The following is a 21,901-nucleotide window of genomic DNA, read 5'->3' on the forward strand; positions in this document are numbered from 1 at the left end:
TGTTATTTAACATTTGTTCTTTTTTACAGTGCAAAGTACACTGTAATCATTTCATTAGTGTCTTATCATCTGGAGCCCAGTCCCTGTTCACTGCAGAGACTAGAAATAGAGGTGAGTTGGAGAGATATATTGGCATTCTTGTAGCTTGATATTATTCCCCCACCCAACCCATCCACCCATCCTTGCCATCCAAATGGAGGGATTGGTCAAAGATCCATGTGAGATTTTGTTAAAAGAGCTGACCTCGTGCATGGCAACAATAGTTACTTAGTGCAGCAAAAGCAGAGAGAGCTCTGATCCTTCCAAAGAGTGTGGGAATCTGTGATACTCACACCTTCAGGCCCCAGTGAGGAATGATTATGAGAAGACGCACAGAAAGCTCTCGTTCTCTCTTGTGGAGAATGTTTGCAAGTTGGGGAAAATGATGGTCCGTGAGTCTGCGCCTGCTGGGAGGACAAGGATAATCACCTAGCTGATTTCTGAAGGGCAGTGGCCCATTTACAGCATTATCCCTGTTTCTAAAATTCTAAGCAAATACACCTTCCCCACTCCCACCTCTGCTCTAGCACACTCCGGTCAAGTTCACAGCCCACCAGTGACTTGAGCCTTTCCAATCATTTTGATGGTGACCTAAGCAAAAAGGACGTGGAAGGTGAGTTGTCTGCCTGTAAAATGGTAGGCAACGTCTTTCAGGGCTCAAAGGAGCAGACCCATACTTGGCTGTGAGCCCTCCCCTGCACACACCCATGTCCACCACACATCTTCGGTGTGGCTCAGAATCAACACTTCTGTGAAGGCTGGTGCTCTGGAAGCATGCCTGGGGGGTGCACTGCTTAAATCAAATATTAGCAGCTCTCCTAAAGCACTAAAAAAATGTGAACATATAGCCTTTTCTCAATTTGTAGGCATTTCTTCCATAAATGTCTGTTCCGCCCTTAGTGCCTGTTACCACTTGCCTTTTAGCCAGAGAGAGCATAAGACACAATAAATGAATGAGTAGAAACTATTAATGAGAAAACTCAGAAGCAAACACTCACACATCCTTCAACAGTTTGCTTTCTCCTGGCCTGGGCTGCTTATGTTTGTGGTTTAATATGATCATTTGTTTGCTGGGGAAATTGTTCCTTTCTCATTTGAGGGAATTCAACAGATCATATTTTATGGCATTCCGAGAAAAGCCTCATCACTCTTAGGCCCCAGCTCCCAACCCCGGTAGGCTCCATGACAAGGCACTGCGGAAGGGGATTTTGAGTCAGCTCTGGTTCCCACCCCTGGGCAATTTCTTTAACTCACCTGACTTCTCCAAGCTTCAGTTTCCACATGAGTAAAAGAGAAATAACAGTAAGCACTTCATGGGGGAACACGCTGAGGACTAAACGTGATCGTGTATGTATCCTGCCTGGCGTGAGGGAGGCACTCGGTACACTTAGTGATTGTTATTCCCAGGACTAATCGAGCAAACATTTTAAATACACCTAGCTCAATTCCTCACACTTGCAAGATGATCCCCAAATGCCCTTCCTTTCACTTTCCTTCCAATCACTCTCCAAATATCCCAGAGGGCTGTTACTCCGTAACAGACCTCTGAGCTGCAGGAAGACACATCTGCCCCTGCTTCACACCACTTGGCCTCAAGGCTGTGTGTAAGCTCCTGCCCAGAGCCACCAGCTGACAAGAGCCACCAACAGCCCCCAGAAAGCCCCAGGGATCTGAGGCTCAGGCGAAAATAAAGCCAGAGAGAGAGAGAAGGTATCTGTACACCTACAACCAAACGGGGTCTCTCCTGCCCAGGCCAAGCCCTGCGGTTCCCCCAAAGTAAAGAGGCCAGAGCTCTCCAAATACAGTCCACCCTGGCCCCAAGGTCACCCTCGCACAGCTTTGCCCGCACCAGGCCCAGGAGTTTTAATCAAATGCAAAAAAAATGTAAATAGTTCTCCTTAAACAAAGAACAAGTCTTCTCCATACGGAAAGAGCTAATCCCTTGTAGAGGCACAGCCTGGTGCTTCATCACAAGGTGTTAATCCGTTGGCAGAAGAATGCTGATGGGAAAAGCTCTTCTTGAAAAGAGAAGGAAAGCTGGCCAAGCCCCAGCCCCCTCCCCAAAGTGGCTCCATTTTTGGCTCCCTTAAGGTGAATCTAATTGTTTAAACAAGATTAAACAAGCATGGAATTTGAGAGGGAGAAGGAAGAAAAAAATTTTTTTAGAAGGGCAAGAGAATTTTTCTTCCCAAACGATACAAAACAAGTCTAAACCGTAAGAACAGCTTTAGCTCTTAGCAGCTAAAAAATAAACAAATAAATCTTCCAGGCTGAAAGTGTCCAGGGGAAATTAATTTCCTGGGGTCAATGTAATGCAGAGGAATTACAAAGGAAAAATGAACCCAGAGTCACCACCTTCACTTTGCTTTAGGAAAAAGAAGCACATAGAAAACTTTCCAGCCCTAATGCATTTCTGCTTAGAACACCAGCACCAGCCACTATAACATAAGAAAACCATGTGCTCTGTTAGACCCCTGAGAGTCTCACAATAGATCCACATAGAAGGATTCAGGGTCAGACTCCTGATTCATACATTCATCAATTCAGTCATCCAACAAATATTCTGTGAACATCTACTCATTGCCAGGTACCATGCTAGGCACTGAAGCTACAACCAGGAGCCAGACAGAAATGGTGCCTTCCTTCAAGAAGCTTGAAGACGCGTGGGGCAGCAGGCTTGTAAACCTGCCATATTAGGTGCTGTGCAAACAGAGAGGAAACATGATTGGTTCTGCCCAAAGGCGTTGAGGTAACAGACTCCGTCAGATGAAAGGTGACATTTGCCAGGACCTAAAGAAGGAGTAGCAGTTCTTTAGGAAGAAGAGAATCAGGAGCTTTTTTTTTTTTTTTAAACATCTTTATTGGAGTACAATTGCTTCACAATGGTGTGTTTCTGCTTTATAACAAAGTGAATCAGCTATACATATACATACGTTCCCATATCTCCTCCCTCTTGCGTCTCCCTCCCACCCTCCCTATCCCCCCACCCACCGCCCCGAGGTGGTCACAAAGCTTGAGGACACGGGGAGGGGGAAGGGTAAGCTGGGACAAAGTGAGAGAGTGGCATGGACATATATACACTACCAAATGTAAAATAGATAGTTGGTGGGAAGCAGAAGCTTTTTTTTTTAAATTTAATTTATTTATTTGGCCGCTTTGGGTCTTCATTGCTGCGCGCAGGCTTTCTCTAGCTGTGGCGAGTGGGGGCTACCCTTCATTGAGGTGCACGGGCTTCTCATTGCGGTGGCTTCTCTTGTTGCAGAGCATGGGCTCTAGGCGTGCGGGCTTCAGTAGTTGTGGCTCACGGGCTCAGTAGTTGTGGCTCGCGGGCTCTAGAGCGGAGGCTCAGTAGTTGTGGCGCATGGGCTTAGTTGCTCCCAGACCGGGGATCGAACCCATGTCCCCTGCATTGGCAGGCGATTCTTAACCACTGCACCACCAGGGAAGTCCCCGAAGCAGGAGCTTTTCAAGTGAGGCAGAGAGGTGTCCCTGGGCATTCTATGTGCTGGGGACCTAGCTGGGAAGGGAAGACAGCTGTGTCTTGACTGCCAAAGCTTTATTTACCATTCTCCAGAGCTCCAGGTCTGCCCTGTGGGTATTGGAGCTTCTCAGAAGGCAGAATGACATCATGAATAGAACACTGGATTAGGAGTCAAGAAACCAAGGAATCTGCCATTTCCTAGCTCTGTGATCTTGGGCAAGGGACTGCCCTGCTCAGGGTCTCACTTTCTTCCTCTGTCAAATGAGAGAACCGAGCTGAATGACTTTTTTATTCCATGAGAGGCAAGTGAAACAATTTGAGGATAGAAGTGTGGTTTCAAAGCAGACTATGAGGCTGTCTGCTGGGGGAGGCCCCACGTCCTTGGGCTTTTTGCTTAACTGCATCTGGCCATGTACATCGTATGCACGTATTCACATGCGTGCACACTCTATCACACCCCTCCGAGCCATCCTCCACTCGCTACCAAAAGGTGATAGGACTGAAATGCTTCTGGGATCCACAGTCCCTGTAGGATAAAGCTAAAAGTCCTCTGCATGGAAGAGAAAGGCCTTCATAACTCTGCAGTCTCATATCACAAACGTTATAACTAGGTGTTCAGGCCCTGGCCATGCCGCTGTCTCCCTGGCCCCAGCTCCCCTACTACATCGTGTAACCTCACATAGCTGCTCCTTGGCCCGTGGGGCTTTGTCTGCCTGGAATGCCCTTTCCCTCCCCTTGCTCACTTGGCAAACCCCTATTCACCCTTTAAAACTTGCTCTAGAATGACCTTCCTTAGCAAAGCTTGTCCTCATCTCCCATCACCCCTTCTCGTGCATACTTCTCTCCATGCCTGGGACACCGGATGTAGCCACTGACTTCTGTGACTCTCCCCCACAGAAGGTAAATTTCTCGAGAACAAGGACTGTGTCTCAGTGACTCTTGTACCCCAGATCCTAGGACCGTACATGGACACAGACTATCTGCAGCAGATGTTTGTGAAGCTGACCGCTTGCATTTTATTAAGTCTTCTGATTGTGACCCCTCAATAGTGTTTTGGGAACCAGGGTCTCGTAGAGCTAAATTAGCTGCCAGAAAAGAACTGTCCAGCATAGACTAGAGGACTGTCATCTCCTTGTAAATTCCCAACTTTCCATGAACTCCACACCAGACTGTGGGAGGACAGGTACAAAGATGGGCTTCTCAAACTTGCCCAGCAATGTCATGTTCATTAAGTTGTAGACTCAGAATTGAAAGGAATCCTAGAAGCCACTGCAAACTTCAACCAGGGCAGAGCATCTCAACATGGCAACCCTGACCATTGCTCATCCAAATTCAGTGGGACTCACCACAGCATGAGGGAGCCTATCCTATTCTTGACTGGTTGTTAGAAAATGCTTCCTCATTTTACCCATATAATCCCAGCGTTCCCTGTGCTCTTGTCTCAATAATGTCTCATTCTAATTAACAGTCTAACAACCAAGAACAGGTGAAGATGCAATTCAAAAATGTCCTGGAATTTCTCAAATATTATTAAAAGTCAAACAATAAACTACAGACAACTTCTCACAATCCTCTTTCCCCATATTTCTCTTTTGACCTTCTACTCAGTTGCAGAGATCCCCAAAACCTTCCCTCTTTTAACCATTTCCAACCAAGTCTGCAAGCAGACAGCAGTCTCTTTCCACAGGGCTCCACCACCACTTGCTCTCTGATTGTACAACTATTGTGGATAATCTTAGCCTTTCTAGCTTTTTTAATTTTCTGTTATTTTCTCCCTTACCTCACTCCCCAGATTCTGCACTACAAAAGAAGGCCCAGGAGCTTCCTTGGTATTGAAAAACGATTTTTTATTCTTTTATTATACCTTGGTGGAAACAGAAGCACCCACATGACACGAAGCCATCACACTTTCCCTACATCTTTTCTTCTCCAGTCTACACAGTCCCCATTTCTTCATCTGACCCTCAAATGGCACAGTTCCCAGAGCTTCACCATTTTTATATTATTCTTGGATAATTCCCATTCTCTTTAAAAAGATGTGTGCATAACTGAACACAATAATTCAAGTGTGGTTTCACAACACAAAGCACTGTAAAACTTTCTATGAGGAAGAAACTTTACTAATGAAGCTGAAGAATGCATTACTTTTACAACATTTTCTACAAAATGAAAGTACAGCCCAGTTCAAAACCGGACACACTTCCAGAGGTGGCCACTACACTCCGTAGGTGAGGTGTGATGTAAGTGGCATGTGGATGGATGTGTGCCTTCGCGCGTCAAGCCGGGGCTGAGCACTCACGGGCAAGCCCCTGAACGGTGTGATTGGAGGGGCTCTGAGGGCATCCCCACCTCTCCCACCAAATATGTCCCACCACCAGCACACATGTTACTCAAAGGCGTTAAAAGCAGTTGTTAAGACGCAGCTGTGTCACCAGGAAGATGATACCCTCAGAACTTGTTATTTATCAGTGTCTTAGCTCGAGTTGAGATTTTATTGGCTACCGCTAAAGGTACGGAAAGGCGTGGATTTGCCGCAGTGTAAGATGGTGTACGTCCAGGGGGTGCACGAGGTGAGGCAGGCGTAATGAGAAGAAATAAAGGACACATCTAAAAGGAATGACAGGAACCTCGTAAGGGGACAGCACAGCCCACAGGGAGCACTCAGTGGCCAGGCTTGTAGCTCGCAATGAGAAGCCGCCCGAGGAGGAGCCCTACTTGGCTCGGCCTCCAGCGAAGCACACGGCGAGGGTGCCCTCTAGCGGCAGGAACAAGCGCTCACCGCCCCTCACGTCAGCGTAGAGCCGCACGGATTTCAATGTTCCGTTAGGCTCCACACTAGTTCATTCAACAAATATTGGTTGGATTCCCATTATGTGCTGAACACCACGACAGACACTAGGGAGACGTGTGGCTAAGACATGATCGCTCTCTCAAGAGGGTTTCAGCCTGGTTGAGGAAGTCCCACCAGTCGTGGTAGATGTGTGTGTCAAGGACGGTGGGCGTGCAGAGGCAGAAGTGGTGGGTCAGGAAGATCTTCCCAAGAGAGGTGACCCTCCAGCCGAGATGTTTGCCGGACAGATAAGTGGGAGACAGGCCTTCCAGACAGAATAGCACAGACTTGAAGTGTTCTCACCCCATCTGGGAGAGAGGGGGAAGATGGGGTCATGGCCAGAGAGCTGGCTGGGGGGGAGTAAATTGGGTCAGATCATGGAGGGTTTGGCCTCCATCCTGAGGGTGAAAGAAGCCACAGAGGCACAAATCTGTTTTACAGATTTAAAAGGATTTCTCTGGCAAAGGGAACAGAAGCTGAACTGCATACAAAACACCTGAGGGTCTAAATTGAGGATCCAGATGGCAAGGAGGAAGAGATGTGAAGGCAACAGGGTCTCCAGGCCTGGGTTACAGATTAGGTGTGGAGGCTAAAGGAAATAGGGGAATCTAGACTAATTCCTAGCCTCAGGCTTGGGAGGCTAACTTGATAGTGATGTCATTCATCAAACCAGAAATTAAGAGAAGGAGCTGATGAGGAAGAAAGATAGTGAGCTCAATTCTGAGCACGTAGGATTGGATGTGCCTGAGGGACAACCAAGAGGAAATTTCTGGGAGGTGACTGTTAGCTGACTATTTAGTCTGGAGCTCTGGGAGCTAATGTGGGGTTATGAGCAATGTCTGGCATTGGAAGAGAAAATGTCTTTTAAGGTGAGTATTCAGTATGAAGAGAGAAAAAAGCTGAGGGCAGGCCCTTAGGGAAAGCTAATTTTTAAGGGGCAGGCAGAAGAACAGCTGCCCCCCACAGAGACTAAGAGGAAAGACTGAGGTGGAAGGAGAACCAGAAACGAACTGAAGCCATGGAAGAGGGCTTCAAGAAGGGTGTGGTCAACCTCCTCCAATGAGTACCAAGACTACAAGCCTTGCAGTAAGTTGAAGAGTATGTGGAGCTGAGAAAAGGAGTGTGGGTTTTACAGACACTCGGCTTCGTGGCCTCTTCGATGTGGATTCTGAAAATACCAGTCTTTCCTTTCTTTCTACCAGTCAGCATCCAGGACTACCCAGGTAAAAAATTTCTTGGGGAATGCAAACCCTTGGTTTGATAACATCCATCACAGGACTGTGATATGAATTCAATAAAAGCATTTATGGAGAGCACCTAGAAATTGCCCAGCACACAGTAGACACTCAAAGCTAGCTCCCTCCTGTACTGTGATAACATAACTAGGAAAGTAAATCCAACAGGATACAGACCTACGTTAGGTCAGCTGGTGTCTAGGCTGACTGGATCACGGCTCCCACCACTGAACGGGGTAACCGAGAGTGGGCTCAGGTCAAGTGGACATAATCTCCACCAAGTGGGCATTGTAGTGCCTCATGTGTTCAGCAAGGGGGTCAGAAATTGGATCCTGAGATCTAGATCCATTCTGACCTCAATGACCCACCACAACAGTGGTATGAGGTAGCTATTACCATGATTCCCTGTTGACAGATGAGGACATTGGGCTTATAAAGAGTACGTAATTCTCCCAGTGCCACACATGCTTTCTTAGGAAACAGTGTCTGTTTTTAAATGAAGTCATCTCCTATGTCCCATCTGAAGACTTAGGCAGACCAGAGAGGAACAGGTACACCCACACCCATTAACTGCACTGGACACCCTGAGCCAAAGCCCAATTTTTTCTCAGCTCTGCAGCTAGTTCGTTATCTCGTGTTTACGAAGCTCCTCTCACTGCTCAAGGCCTCAGTTTCTGCATTTGGAAATGGGATGAAATAGTCCTGCGCCTCCCCCCTCCCTCTCAGGAGTGGCCGTGCTGAGATCATGTCTGACTGTTGGCTAGGGCAGAGGGAAGCCCAGTCCTTCTCCTCACTTCAAGGGGACGTGCACGTTCAAAAGTCCAGACCAACGGCGTAGCGCCTGCCTGATCACATCACTCATGCCTGAGGCCTAGGACAAATGGGAACTTGGGGGTTTCGACAACGGTTCTCCAAAATGAGCAGCAAGTAAATAAAAGCTCAATTCCAATGATAAACCTTCAAAAGGAAAGGTGCCAGATCAACTGGCCAAGGCTCAACGAAACTCCAGTGAGGTCTGCGCGTCACCGTGTGAATCTCAGGACCTGAGTTCTTTACTCTGCCATCATCCCTAACCTTATCCTTTCCTCTGATTTTAATCTGGTCCCAAGTCCAAGTTCTGAACCCAAACAAAGAAGGTGGATATAGTGTAAAGAAATCTCTTTATGGGGTTCCTCTAACATCTCACACCGACGGCTTATCAATTTCATATATTCTTCAACTCTCCCACCAAGTCCTCCTCTCCTTTCACCCACTCTCGCTGTCCCTTGCCCTCCTCCTACCCTAGCATCTACACACACACACACACAAACACACATATGCACACACACATATATGTGCACATACATGCATACACACCTCTAGACATTCCAAGCTGTGGAAAGGAGTGAGCCATCCCTAGGCCATCTCAGCACCTCAGCCTGCAGAAGTGACACTCATGTGCCTGGAATGCTCCCTGGCCACCTCTTCACTGAGCCCATCCCTTCCTCCAGTCTACCTGCTCCTGAGAACCCACTTCCTCTCGAAGGTTTTCTTACATTAATCACGTAAGAGCGGTTCCCCTGCTCCACCCTGCCTCAATCTGTATCTTAAAGGTGCTCCCACAAGCTACTTTCCTACCTCAATTATTCACTCACTGCTTTTTCTAACCTCCAAAGTACTCTTAACCTTTATGTGTAACTGACGTTTATTCTCTACTGGCAAGTTATGTAACTTCCTGATGCCTTCCCATGGTCATGTGTGTGTCCATGCTTATCTGTCAACATCGCAGGGAGGGTGAGTTCTCTGTGCAGCACCAGATAGGCATAATAAGGAATTTGTGAAGATGAAAACAGCGATGATCACATTCGACAATTATTCATTGAGCTCCTCCTATTTGCTCATCAGTGTGCTAATTTTGTTGGGATTGGGGTTGGGGTATGAGAAAACCATGAAAAACTATAAAGCACAGGCCTTACAAGAAGAAAATAATATCAGTTCCTCACTTAGCACCATAATTCAGAGTTTAAAAGCTTTCTCAAACATTGGCATTTGATCCCTGTCCCTTTAACATAGCCTGCTGTGATATCATTGTTCCCACTTTACAGTTCAGAGATGTTCATGCCTTGCCAAAGGTCACACAGCACAGAGTGCCAGAACAGGGAATCCTGACCCCGGATCCAGGGTTCAGGGAAGCAGAGGAAACAATAAACCCCCAAACACAAACCTCTAAGGGCAATAGACAAAATTGTAGGTGATGAGTACCAAAAGGACATGTACAGATGACACACATTGAAGGTATCTGAAGAATTAACATGAGGGAAAGTTGGCCACAGTGGAGGGTCTGGGGGCGGACAAGATAAACACCGCCTAGAAGCGGCCTCTAGGGACAGCACTGAGTTGCTTCCCATCAGGCCACATGTCCTCCGCTCTGGGACAGAATCACGCTGCCCATGTCAGACACAGAGAACAGCATTAGCATTCTCCAATAAATCATTTTCTGGGCACAAGTATTAGGAAATAGTCTGACTTTAAATGACATCTACATCCTGAAGGAAACTAAAATTGGCAGCTTCTATTGCCATGACCCATTAGTTCTTCCAACTGGACTCCCCAGGACGGGACGCTTGGCTTCCCTTGCTGATCCAGCCCACGTCCCACCGCTTGGCACTCCCCACAGCCCGGCCGCTCCACACTCACAGAACTTCCATATCGGAACTGAGCCTGCAAGTCCATTTACATTAAGATACACGTGTGTGCACACATGAGTATGTGTGTATGTGCACCCACGGCCATTCCACCGATCCTCATTCTCCAGGGGTCTAAGATGTTATTTAGGCTAATGTATCTTTCGTTTGCATGAGCCTAAGACTGACCAATGTTTCCTCTGGTCGTGGGGATCTCTGGACAGAGCCATGGACACAGGGACCCAGGGAAGCCAAGCAGCCTGGCATCGGGGGTAGGCACAGCACCTGGAGGTTGGTTCTGGACCTGCAGCAGCCCTGGGGCGCTCAACAGCAGAGTCTGTACATCTCCCATCTAACTTTCCACCATTAACATGGCTTCACTTCCTTCTGTGCCTTCCTCTCGCCTCTCGCTGAGCAGCTCTCTGATTCCCGAAGCTGAGCTTTTCCCCACCTCACGGCTCCTGCTGTCAGAGCACCTGCTTCTCTCGCATGCAGGCTCGCATTCGGCCAGCCTGGCCGCCCTCGCCTCGCATGTCGTGAATCTGCAGCTTCAGCTCCCGTGGCTATTTCATTCTCTCAGTGTTTTCTGGTTCAGAACAGTTAGAGGGGCATCTCACTTGGTCTGGCACCATTTCAAACAACCAAGTCACTGGCAGGCCCATGGGTTAGTCACACTTAGGGGAGATGCCCTGTCCGATCAGGAGCCAGGCTGGCGCACAACTGAAAGCTTTGAGTCGCTCACACTCGCCTCGCCTTTCCCCCAAACAGGTGACCGGAAGCCAGGCCCTTTGTATCTCACACCCGGGACTCCCAGCCTCTCAGTCAAATCCCTGCTTCCCACACTGAGCCAGGATTTAAACCCTGGTTTTGCCAACAATGTTTTTCTTTATAAATCTTTATTCTCTGGTGCTTCTGTTTGTCTATTTCCATTGTTTAGTTGACTCATCAACCGACTGCAAAATCCTCAAGGCCAGGGAGGACCTCACCTTTCCCGTGAATGACGAAACACTGAGTATAACATGCCACTCGTGCCAGAGGCGTGAATGAACCATCACATTAATTAATTTACGGAGAAAAAAAGACTGACCTGCTGAGCATCACTGTCTAAAGCAGTTAGCCTGCAGATCCCTGGACAAAGGGCCATGTTCCTCTGCGCAGTTCTGGCTTCAGGGCCCACAGCTCTGCTTCCCCAGGGCCTTCAGGCTGCAGGCGACTAACCCTCAGCTACCCCAGACACCCAGGCCCGGAGGGTCTGAGGAAAAGTCTTCCCTGTCTTTTAGATTATGCTGCTTAGAGCCCACATGGAAAATGAGCCATTTATCTGATTACTGGAACTCAAGCCAAGCCCAGAAAAAAGGGGGTCAGGAGCACATTAAACAAAAGAATGTCTCGGAAGGGGCTGGAGGGTGGCAAAGAGAAGGCAATCCTAAGAAGTTCTTCAGTTCAATCCACAGCGGGGCCTGTGTTCTAGGCCTGGGCCTGTTGCTACCCTAGCTGTGTGTCCCTAGGCAGTCTAAGCAACTGTGACCTTCACCTCGTTAGTCCTTCCTTCCCCCCAGGGTTACTGTGAAAGTCAAATGTAATCATAAATATAAGACGGTGTCATTAGCATCATCACCACCACGAGGCACATAACTGTGCCCAGTGTGGCTCGGAGTCCCTCGGGGTTCTGCCATCCAGGACAGACACACTCACCCAGACATACATGCCGGAAACACGGACAGTGGGGAGAAATCAAAACAAGATGCAAACACTCCTGTGTGTATATAATCGCGTATCAAATGAAGCTAAGTGGTTGTTTATTCTTAAATGCGGGATTGTTTACAGTGTGGAGCCCACACCCTAAGCACATGATTGACTTGAAATGAAGAGAAGAGAATAATAGTGAACTGCCATCCCAGTTCCACGTTGTTTCATTTCTTCCTCACAGCAGCCTTGATATTACTACCTCCTTTTCTGCAGAGAAGGAAACCAAGTATGTATGCGAGCTGGGACTTGAACTCCAAAGCTGATACTCGTTCACTCCAAACGGCTTCCCCCTTGAACCTCGGGTTAGGAAGCTTAGAGATGACCCAGGCCAATCACCCTTCAGAGCAGTCATGAAAACCACAGCTTGTTTCTCTGATGGTGGCAGCTCGCTGGGTCCTGGACCTGGGACCATCAGAAAGGTGGCTGACCACTCGTGCTGTGGAGGGCCAATATTCGCTCCTAGAGAATCTTCGTTGACAGCTTCACAGAAAGGGACACACATCAGTGCCCAGAGAAACCTTAACAACCTAACTGATTTTCACAATTGTCATTCAAATGCCAGGCAGCATGTTCTGTTTTATGAATGTAAAGAACAGAACATCAGTGACATCAAGGCTTAAACAAAAAGTAAATGGGAAAGGACTAGTGAGCCAGCACTGCAGGACCCAATAGTCTCATGAAAAGCCAAAGGAAGGCTGTTGACTTGTGGATCAGTTTCCATGTCAGGGCCTTGGCAGGAGGGAGCCACCCACACTCATGGACTGGACTTCTGGACCTTCAAAGATCCTAGAGCCCAAGCCCCTGCTCTTCTCCCCATGAGATCAGGGGTCCTGGGGTCAGAATGGGCACTTCGTGGTGAGGAAGGCATAAAGTGCGAGTCCAAGAGGATGGTGGAAAGGCCAGACAGAGAAGTTGGTAAGGCGCAGCGGGTAGCACTTCATGCCAGGCCGAAGGACTCTCGATCCAGATGTGGCCCTGTGTCTGTACGTTCCTGCTGTTTCTAATCAGCAAATCCATTCTTATGGAGCTGGCTTATGTTTGCTCGGTGGACCAGCACCTCATGCTTTTCAAACATGTGGAAAATAGGGAGGAGATATGGGGATATATGTATATGGGGATATATGTATATATATAGCTGTACACATCACTTTGTTATAAAGCAGAAACTAACACACCGTTGTAAAGCAATTTTACTCCAATAAAGATGTTAAAAAAAAAAACAACATGTGGAAAATAATGAAAATGGCTTTACTAACTGCGGTGACTTTGCATCACAGCTTCCCCTGAGAAGACAGGAAACAAGTGGGGGCCCATTCAGGACCAAGCTGCAGGACAGTCATCCCCTCCAAGAACCTGGCAGGCCCGCTCAGGCCCCCAGCCTGCTCCTCTCCAGTGACCCAGGGAGAGGAACTTTCCATCAAAGCAAGGCCTGACTCAACCTCTCCCAAGCAAACCAGACACCAGCCACCGAACTGCCAGCATATTGAGAGGCTTCCAGGAAAGGCCCATAAAACCTTTACTGTAAATTCAATAAACTGGATTTCCAACATGGTGGGCTTAGGAAGCCTGGAGCCACACTGCCGCCTTCCACCCCCTCTGCCATCTGCACACACACAGAAGCAAGCGTTCCAGCCCAGACAGAAATGCAGCCCCACCCTCAGCCCCATGCCGGTCCTCCCATTCCCAGGGAGCTTCTACATGCTCTCCCCACACCACCAGCACCACTGGACCAGCTCAGGCCAGGATGCAGAGGAGCCTTGTCCACAGAACCTCCAGACGAACGATGCTTAGCCAACCACAGGGTGTGAAAAACAAGCCCTCCAAGGCCCTTGAGCACCCCAGGGGCTTCAGGGACTCAGCTCCTTGACACTTGTCAGAGCCCATCACCTGCCTTTCTGTGCCCCATACCATCAGTCCCATCAAGGACACGCAGCTACTAAGACCACAAAAAGGAAATATACACACACCACAACATTCAATCTAGATCCAGAAGACATTTGACTCAGGGTGATGGAGTCACAGCATTTCTCCCTTTCCTGGTCAAAAACCTCAGCCCCTCACCCTGATCTTTGGCTGAATGCCTCACACTCCGCCCCCAGCACTGACACACATGAATTTCTCCCACACCTTTCACTTTCTTACCCAAGCCCCAGCCTCACTCTGGAGTCCCAGGGCTGAGTCATTCAGGGCATCAAACACGCATCTGTGTGCAAACTGGCCTGTGCTCTGTGTCAAGATACAGAGGCAAAAGCAGGCCTTGAGCTTTCAGTCTGCACTTGGCCCGCTGCTCCAGGGCAAGGTGGGTATCAGGGAAGGTCACGGCAGAGTCTGTGCTGGGAAACGTGGCTGAGTGGACCAGGACGAAGACCTTTGGCAGGGCCTAGGAAGTCTGTGTTTCATCAGAAGATACAGCAAGCACCTCAAAACTCTGGAATGGGAAAGGACTTAGAGGTTACCCAGCTCCACACTTGGCATTGTGCAGGTGAGGAAACTGAGGCACAGGGAGGTGAAGTGCCTTGCCCAAGTTCACACATTCATTCTCTCACACAATCAGTAAGCCAACTACGGGTCAGGTGCAATGCCACAGAAGGCTGGCCTCCTGACTACAGAGCACTCACTCCCCAGCACTTCCTGCTTCTGAAATAACAACGGCAGGGGCCCACAGAGCGTCTAGGGCACAAGGTTGTAAGGCACGTCATGGTCTAGCATGAGGACACTGGATTCACAGAAGACTGAGGTCTATGTGGCCCTAGGAAGATGGCCTCCCTTAACTTTATCTCTTCTTTGATGCAATACGTCCAGTAATATCCATATCTATTCCCCACTTCCTCATTTGCTGCAGTGTCAAACGAGATCATATGTAAAACTGTGAATCCCCATAAAAGGGAGGAAGTGAGGAAGAGATAACAAGAGAGTTAGGTTAGCACTGGGAGGCTTGGGCAACCCCAGCGTCCATGAGGAAACTGATGCGAGTTCCAGGTCCCCACTGAGCACCTGGGTGATTCTCCACAGACAGGTATCCTGCCTGGCCCACCCGCTGAACCACTGCTGTCTGAGGCAGTTTCTCAGGAAGCCGAGACTTGCCAGCATGATCCACACCCGACTCCTTCCTAGAGCAGGCCGAAAGTGAAAGGCATACTGTGCATTTCTCCTCCGGGTGATAACGGTTTCACATTCCTTCCTGCCTCTTCGCATGAGGACCTCAGAATCTTCTCTGCAAGGCTGTCTAGAACACTTCCCGCCCCGGCTCAGACACACGGGCTGTGGATATTTTCCACATTTTTTTTAAACTGTTTTTTTGGGAAACTATTTTCCTCCAGCCCTGGACCAAGGACAAACCAATCAGAGCTTGCAGTTGTGAGTCCAGAGTGTAGCCAGACATTTGCAGGGCACCAGCACTGCCTGTACTTTTCCATGAATGGAGGGAGGGGGCCGCAGCAGGGTGGGCTTCCCTGGGAACGCTGCCTGGTGGCCTGGCATCCTGGAGATTTTCCCAGTTGGCTTTGGGGAAGTTACTCCAACCTGATCCAGTCCAGCTGTGGCGGACACCCTGATGGGTGTGAGCATTCATACTTTCATCCCTGATTTTTTGTTTGTTTATTTATTTATTTCTGGCTGCATTGGGTCTTTGTTGCTGCGTGCGGGCTTTCTCTAGTTGCGGCGAGCGGGGACTACTCTTCATTACAGTGCATGGGCTTCTTATTGCAGTGGCTTCTCTTTGTTGCAGAGCACGGGCTCTAGGCACGCAGGCTTCAGTAGTTGTGGCATGCGGGCTCAGTAGTTGTGGCTCGCGCAGCCCTGATTTTTAAACAGGAGGTGGTCCTGATTCCCCCAAACCAGCTTCCTCTCCCTGCTGGATCTTCATGGTAGTTCTTCAGCCTGGGTGATTATCTGCACATCTTAAATACCCCAGGCTTTAGGGCTGGCTGGCCCCACCAGTAACCTGTGCTCATACCTCAGGCCAGCCCCAACCTAGCATGAGATGGAGACTGAACTTCTGCCACCAACAAGACAGACTGATGATAGAGGGTTTGGAGGGGACATAGGCTGTATGAAGAAGTGGTTAAACACATGGAATTCGGGGTCTGACATACTCAAGTTCAACTGGCTCTGCCACTTTCTAGATGTTGTTACTTCTTTGGGTTTCAGTTTCCTCACCAGTGAAAGAGCTAATACGACTTGCCTCAGAGAACAGGAGGAGATAGGATAAATAAATTTAAGCAATATATATATAACGTACTTATCGCTGGGCCTGATACAGAATTGGTGATGTACTGCAATTGTGAACAAGAGGGGCAGGCTGAAGCATACGACATACCCACCCTCTCACTCCAGAATTATGATCTAGTGAAAGCAGAGGGGAAGATGAGGATGAGGGAGGCACACAGAACAGCACAGAAGGACAATCTCTCCACTTTAGGAGCTGCACAGGAGAGCTGGGGTTTTGTGGCCAAGGCCTGTGGGGAAGAAGAGGTGTAGTCTCTAGTCTGGCTCTTAGAGAACTCAAAGAAACTGGAGTTTTCAGTGAGCTCATATGTGGTTCAAAAGCAGCCTTCCAATTTGACAACCTAAACCCATGCCCCAGACACGATCCATCTTGCTGCTGGGCTAATCCCCCTGGAACACAATGGGCTTCTTTCTTTCCATCCCCTTACCCCACTCCTCAGGTTCTCCTACCACTCCCGCCAATGCCCATTTCTTCCTGCAAAACCTTGGAACAAAACTATCACTTGACACACTATTTTTCTTAAGTGCTGGCTGGCAGAACAATATGTGTAGGGTAATCATTCCAGTTATGCTAAAATATAAATATTTATCAATGATTAGAAAACTATATGCCAAGGTTACTATATTCCAAGGTTAAGAGTGATTACCTATTGTCTACAAGGGGTGGAATTAGAGGTGATTTTTATTTTCGACTTCATGCTTTTCTGTATTTTCCAAATGAACAATTTTAGGTTTTATAATCATAAAATATGGGACTTTCCTGGTGGCGCAGTGGTTAAGAATCTGTCTGCCAATGCAGGGGACACGGGTTGGAGCCCTGGAACAGGAAGATCCCACATGCTGTGTAGCAACTAGGCCCATGCACCACAACTACTGAGCCTGCACTCTACAGCCCGTGAGCCACAACTACTGAGCCTGCGTGCTGCAACTACTGAAGTCCATGTGCCTAGAGCCTGTGCTCCACAACAAGAGAAGCCACTACAATGAGAAGCCCGCGTACCACAACGAAGAGTAGCCCCTGCTCACTGTAACTAGAGAAAGCCCACGCAGCAACAAAGACCCAACGCAGCCAAAACTAAAAATAATACATTTATTTTTTAAAACTCATAAAATATAACTTTTTAAGAAAACAAAGTTCATCACTTGCTTTTTTACATGTACATTAAATCATGCACTCTCCTGCTTAAATCTTTTTGATAGTTTCTCATGCACACAGAATAAAATTCAAACTCCTTTCCCATAGCCTACAAGGCTAGACATGACCCAGACCCTCCACATGCCTCCAGCCCCATCTCCTACCTGTTCTTATCCTCACCCACCAGCTCCAGCCTTGATGGCCTCCTCCTCGGTGAGAATCACAGCTTCACCACTTACTAGCTGTGTAATCTTAGGCAGCTTACTTAACCTCTCTAATGCCCTAGTTTCCAATTCTGAAAGAAAAAAAAAAAAGTAATAGTATCGGTATCTATCGGTATCTAATAGTATCTGTACTTTATTTTGTGTTATTGTCAAATAATGTTCCATTGTATGCATATATCTCATTTTATTTATCCATTCATCAGTTCATGGACATTTGGGTTGTTCCCATTTGGGGAACATTTATATTTAATGTAGCTACTAATAAGGTAGAATTTACACTTACCATTTTGCTATTTGTTTTCTATATGTCTTATGGGTTTTGTTCCTCTATTACTGCATCACTGCCTTCTTTTACGTCAAACAGATATCTTCTAGTGTACCATTTTAATTCCCTTGTTGTTTCCTTTCATTTTTTTAGTTATTTTCTTAGTGGTTGCCTTAGTGGTGGAATATTATAATTAACATCTTAACTAAAACATTCTCATTTAGATTAATACCAACTTAATTTCAATAGTATAAAACTTTGCTCTAATATGGTTTTATTCACTCCCTGCCTCCTTTGTGCTATTACTGTCATATAAATTGTATCTTTATACATTGTAAACCCATCAACACAATTTTATAATTATTGATTTACGCATTTTCTTTTAAATCAGATAAGAACAGAGTTACAAACAAAAATATATTTATACTGCTTTTTTTTTTTAACATCTTTATTGGAGTATAATTGCTTTACAATGGTATGTTAGTTTCAGCTTCACAACAAAATGAATCAGTTATATATATACATATATTCCCATATCTCTTCCCTCTTGCGTCTCCCTCCCTCCCACGCTCCCTATCCCACCCCTCCAGGCGGTCACAAAGCACCGAGCTGATCTCCCTGTGCTATGCGGCTGCTTCCCACTAGCTATCTACCTTACGTTTGGTAGTGTATATATGTCCATGCCTCTTTATCGCTTTGTCACCGTTTACCCTTCCCCCTCCCCATAGTCTCAAGTCCATTTTCTAGTAAGTCTGTGTCTTTATTCCTGTTTCACCTTTTTATATTTACTTATGTAGTTACCTTTACGATGTTATTTCTTTATGTGGATTCAAGTTACTGTTGAGTGTCCTTTCATTTCAGCCTGAAGGACTCCCTTTAGTATTTTTTGTAGGGAAGTTCTAGTAATTTTTTTATTAATTTTTTGTTTCTCTTGGAATGCCATAATTTCTCCCTTTTTGAAGGAGGGTCTTGCTCCATATAAAATTCTTGGTTAACACTATGACTCTTTCAGTACTTTGATATGTCGTTTCACTGCCTTCTGGCCTCCACAGTTTCTGACATGATGCCAGCTGTTAATCTTATTGAGGAATACTTGTATATGATAAGTTGTTTCCCTCTTATTTTAATATTCTCTCTTTGTCTTTGACTTTCACAGTTTGACTATGACGTGTGTAGATATCTTTGAATTTATCCTACTTGGAGCTTGTTGAGTTTCTTGGATGGAGCCCTCTATGTACATCTCATTCCTCAGATATTTCTTTCAAGTTTTGGGTCAGTCTCTTGCCCTAAGTGGTATCACTGCCTCAAGTAGCATGATGTTAAACAACTGCAGCTGATTGTTTTTAACAAATACTCAAGGGACAGAGCTTTCCTCACTAAGTCTACTCTGAGTCAGGCAAATCAAGATAAGTGCTATGAGTGGGACTTTTCCAGGAAGCTGCCAGACTGGTCAAGGGATGACAATGCTCTATTCATTCTTGGAGATGGGGCTTCTGGGGGCACTACAAACCCATTCTGCCCCCTTCAGTGATTGCTAGGCTACTGGTTTTCACAGGTTCCATAGTTCCAAGGTTGTTGGTTTTCAAGTCTACCACAGAGCTGAGGAGAGTGGATGGGAAAAGAGCAAGTTAAAATATCACAAAGCTTGCTGTTTTTGCTAAGATGGCTTCTTAAAATAAACAATCATCTAATTGTTACAAGTCTTTTGTTAATTTCCAGAATTCTGAAAAACTGATTCTGGCATTTCTTTTCCAGTGTTCTAGCTGCTTTTATAGAGAAACTGATTTTCAGAGGTCCTTATTCCACCATTCCAAAATGCCTCCTCCCTTATAATGATTTGAAGGGCATGTCTTGCAGATTCTCTCTGTTAAGAAACAGAGCTTCGTAATATCTCAAAGGCATTGTTTCAAAGCAGCCTCCTTGGGAGCCCAATGTAGAGAAGACCTTATCTCAAACATCACTGTGGACATGGCTTTTGATTAATGGAGTGGATTATAAACTGATACATAAAAGGTCACAAAGTTTTCAAAGGATTATACCAGTTTCAATTGAGAGAGACAGACAATACAAAATGAAGAGGGCTTTGAACCCCCAAACTTCTCTAAGCAGAAGGTAGGCTCAGAAAATCACTCGGCTGTAAACGTGAGCTGTTTTACATGTAAAAAGAAGAATGACCCAGAAGGTAAGATCAAAATCCCAAGATCCCAGAGGGGAGAGCCAAGAGTTACGTACAATAATTCCCAGAGAGCAGAACTGAGCCCTAATTATGAAACGAACTTGCAATATGCACTCAAATAGATTTCAGAATTACTAGGGACCAGTGACTGCTATATGCCTCCTATTTTCCTCTTTATGAACCAAAGGGTCTAGAACATACGCCTAACCTACCATTCTATGTTGCCTATGTGGGGAGCGGAAAACATCTCTTTAGTCCACAGTTCTTCAGATTGAGAAGAATATACTCAAGTTGATCCTTAAGGACCTCATCAGAGTAGCCTCATTCACATTTGAACCTGATTTAAATGATGAGATCATGGACTTCAAGCCGACGCTATAATGGGATAAGCCTTGGAAGTCTCAGGGGAGGGGATGAGTATATTTTGTGTATGAGAGTGATTTGAATTGTTGTGGCCAGAGGGTAGACTGTGGCAAGTTGTATTTTTCAAAGATAGTCACAACAGTATCTCCCATCCCACATGCTTTTCTTACAATGCTGTCCTGATATTCTTCCCATTGAGTGGTGGTGTCACGTCCCTTCCCCTTGAACCTAGGTGGACCTTTGTGTCTGCCTCTATCAATACAGTAAGACAGAAGTAACACTGTCATTTTAAAGGTTAAATCATAAAAAGTTCATGCACTGCTGCTTTGCTCTTCAGGGGCACACACTCTAGGAACCCAGCCACCAGGCTATGAGAAAGTCCAAACTATCCCACACGGAAAGGCCATGTGTAGGTTTTCTGTCCAACAGCCCAGTTCAGATCCTAGCCAACAGCCAGTATCAACCACAAACTACGTGACTCCTGACATCTCCAGATAATTCTAGATCCCAGCTGTTGAATCACTGCAATCTTCAAGTCTTTCCATCTGAGTCCCCAGATGTTGTGGAGGAGAGACAAGCCATTCCTTCTATGACCTATCCAAATTTCTGACCAACAGAAACCATGAAAGATAACAAAATGATTCTCATTGTTTTAAGCCACTAAACAATGATTTGTTTTACAGCAGTATATAACTGGAACTTATACCTTGACAGTATGGTTTAAAACCCCATGTGTGGACATTTGAGTTATTTCATTTTTTTTGCAATTGTAAGCATTGCTGCTATGAACATTTTTTGTACATTCCCCCAGCACACATCTAAAAGAGTGTCTTTTGGTTATATACTTAGGAGTAGAATTGCTGTTTAAATTTACAAGATAATGCCAAACCATTTTTTCAAAGAGGTTGTACTAAGTTACATTCCACTGACAAGGTATAAGAAATCCTGTTATCTCTCACCTCAGGGCTCTTACACTGGCTAACCCCTCTGCCAGAAATGCTCTTCCCCCAGGCACTGCACAATTCATTCCCTCACTCCCTTCAAATCTTTCTCAAATGTCACTTTCTCAATGAGGTATACCCTGACTTACTCCATTTAAATTTAAATTAACCTCACCAGCCCCACCATCATGCTCAATTATCCTCACCTCTTTCTACATCTCCCTTTCTAGCACACTATACAACTAGCTAATTATTATATTTATTGCTTATTGCCCATCTCCTCCCAGAAGAATGTAAGCCACCACATTTTTGTCTTTTTGTTCACTGCTATGTCCTGAGCACCTAAAAGAGTAACTAGTGCAAAGTAGGGTTGGATTAATTTTTATTGAATAAATGAATGAATGTCTACATCTTTTCCAATGCCCTGTATTAACAGACTTTGTAATTTTTGCCAGTCAGATAAATGTTAACTCATTGTTGTCTTAATTTATTTTTCCTTGATAACTAATGAGACTCAATACCTCTCCACATGTTTCTTAGCCATATAAATTTCCTTTCTGTAAAACCCCTGTT

At 46.2% G+C, this 21,901-nt stretch overlaps 1 long non-coding RNA gene across 1 annotated transcript; it reads right to left on the reverse strand.

Moving 5' to 3' along the window:
• Window positions 1-332: 332 nt before the first annotated feature.
• LOC125964620 (uncharacterized) lies at window positions 333-21,303 on the reverse strand. Its single transcript, XR_007477811.1, has 3 exons — window positions 18,624-21,303; window positions 17,524-18,277; window positions 333-446 (listed from the first exon to the last, which is right to left on the reverse strand). It is a non-coding gene; the product is annotated as an uncharacterized LOC125964620 (long non-coding RNA).
• Between the last annotated feature and the right edge of the window lie 598 nt (window positions 21,304-21,901).

Source organism: Orcinus orca, chromosome 1 (genome assembly GCF_937001465.1).
Source record: "Orcinus orca chromosome 1, mOrcOrc1.1, whole genome shotgun sequence".
Lineage (NCBI taxonomy): Eukaryota > Metazoa > Chordata > Mammalia > Artiodactyla > Delphinidae > Orcinus > Orcinus orca.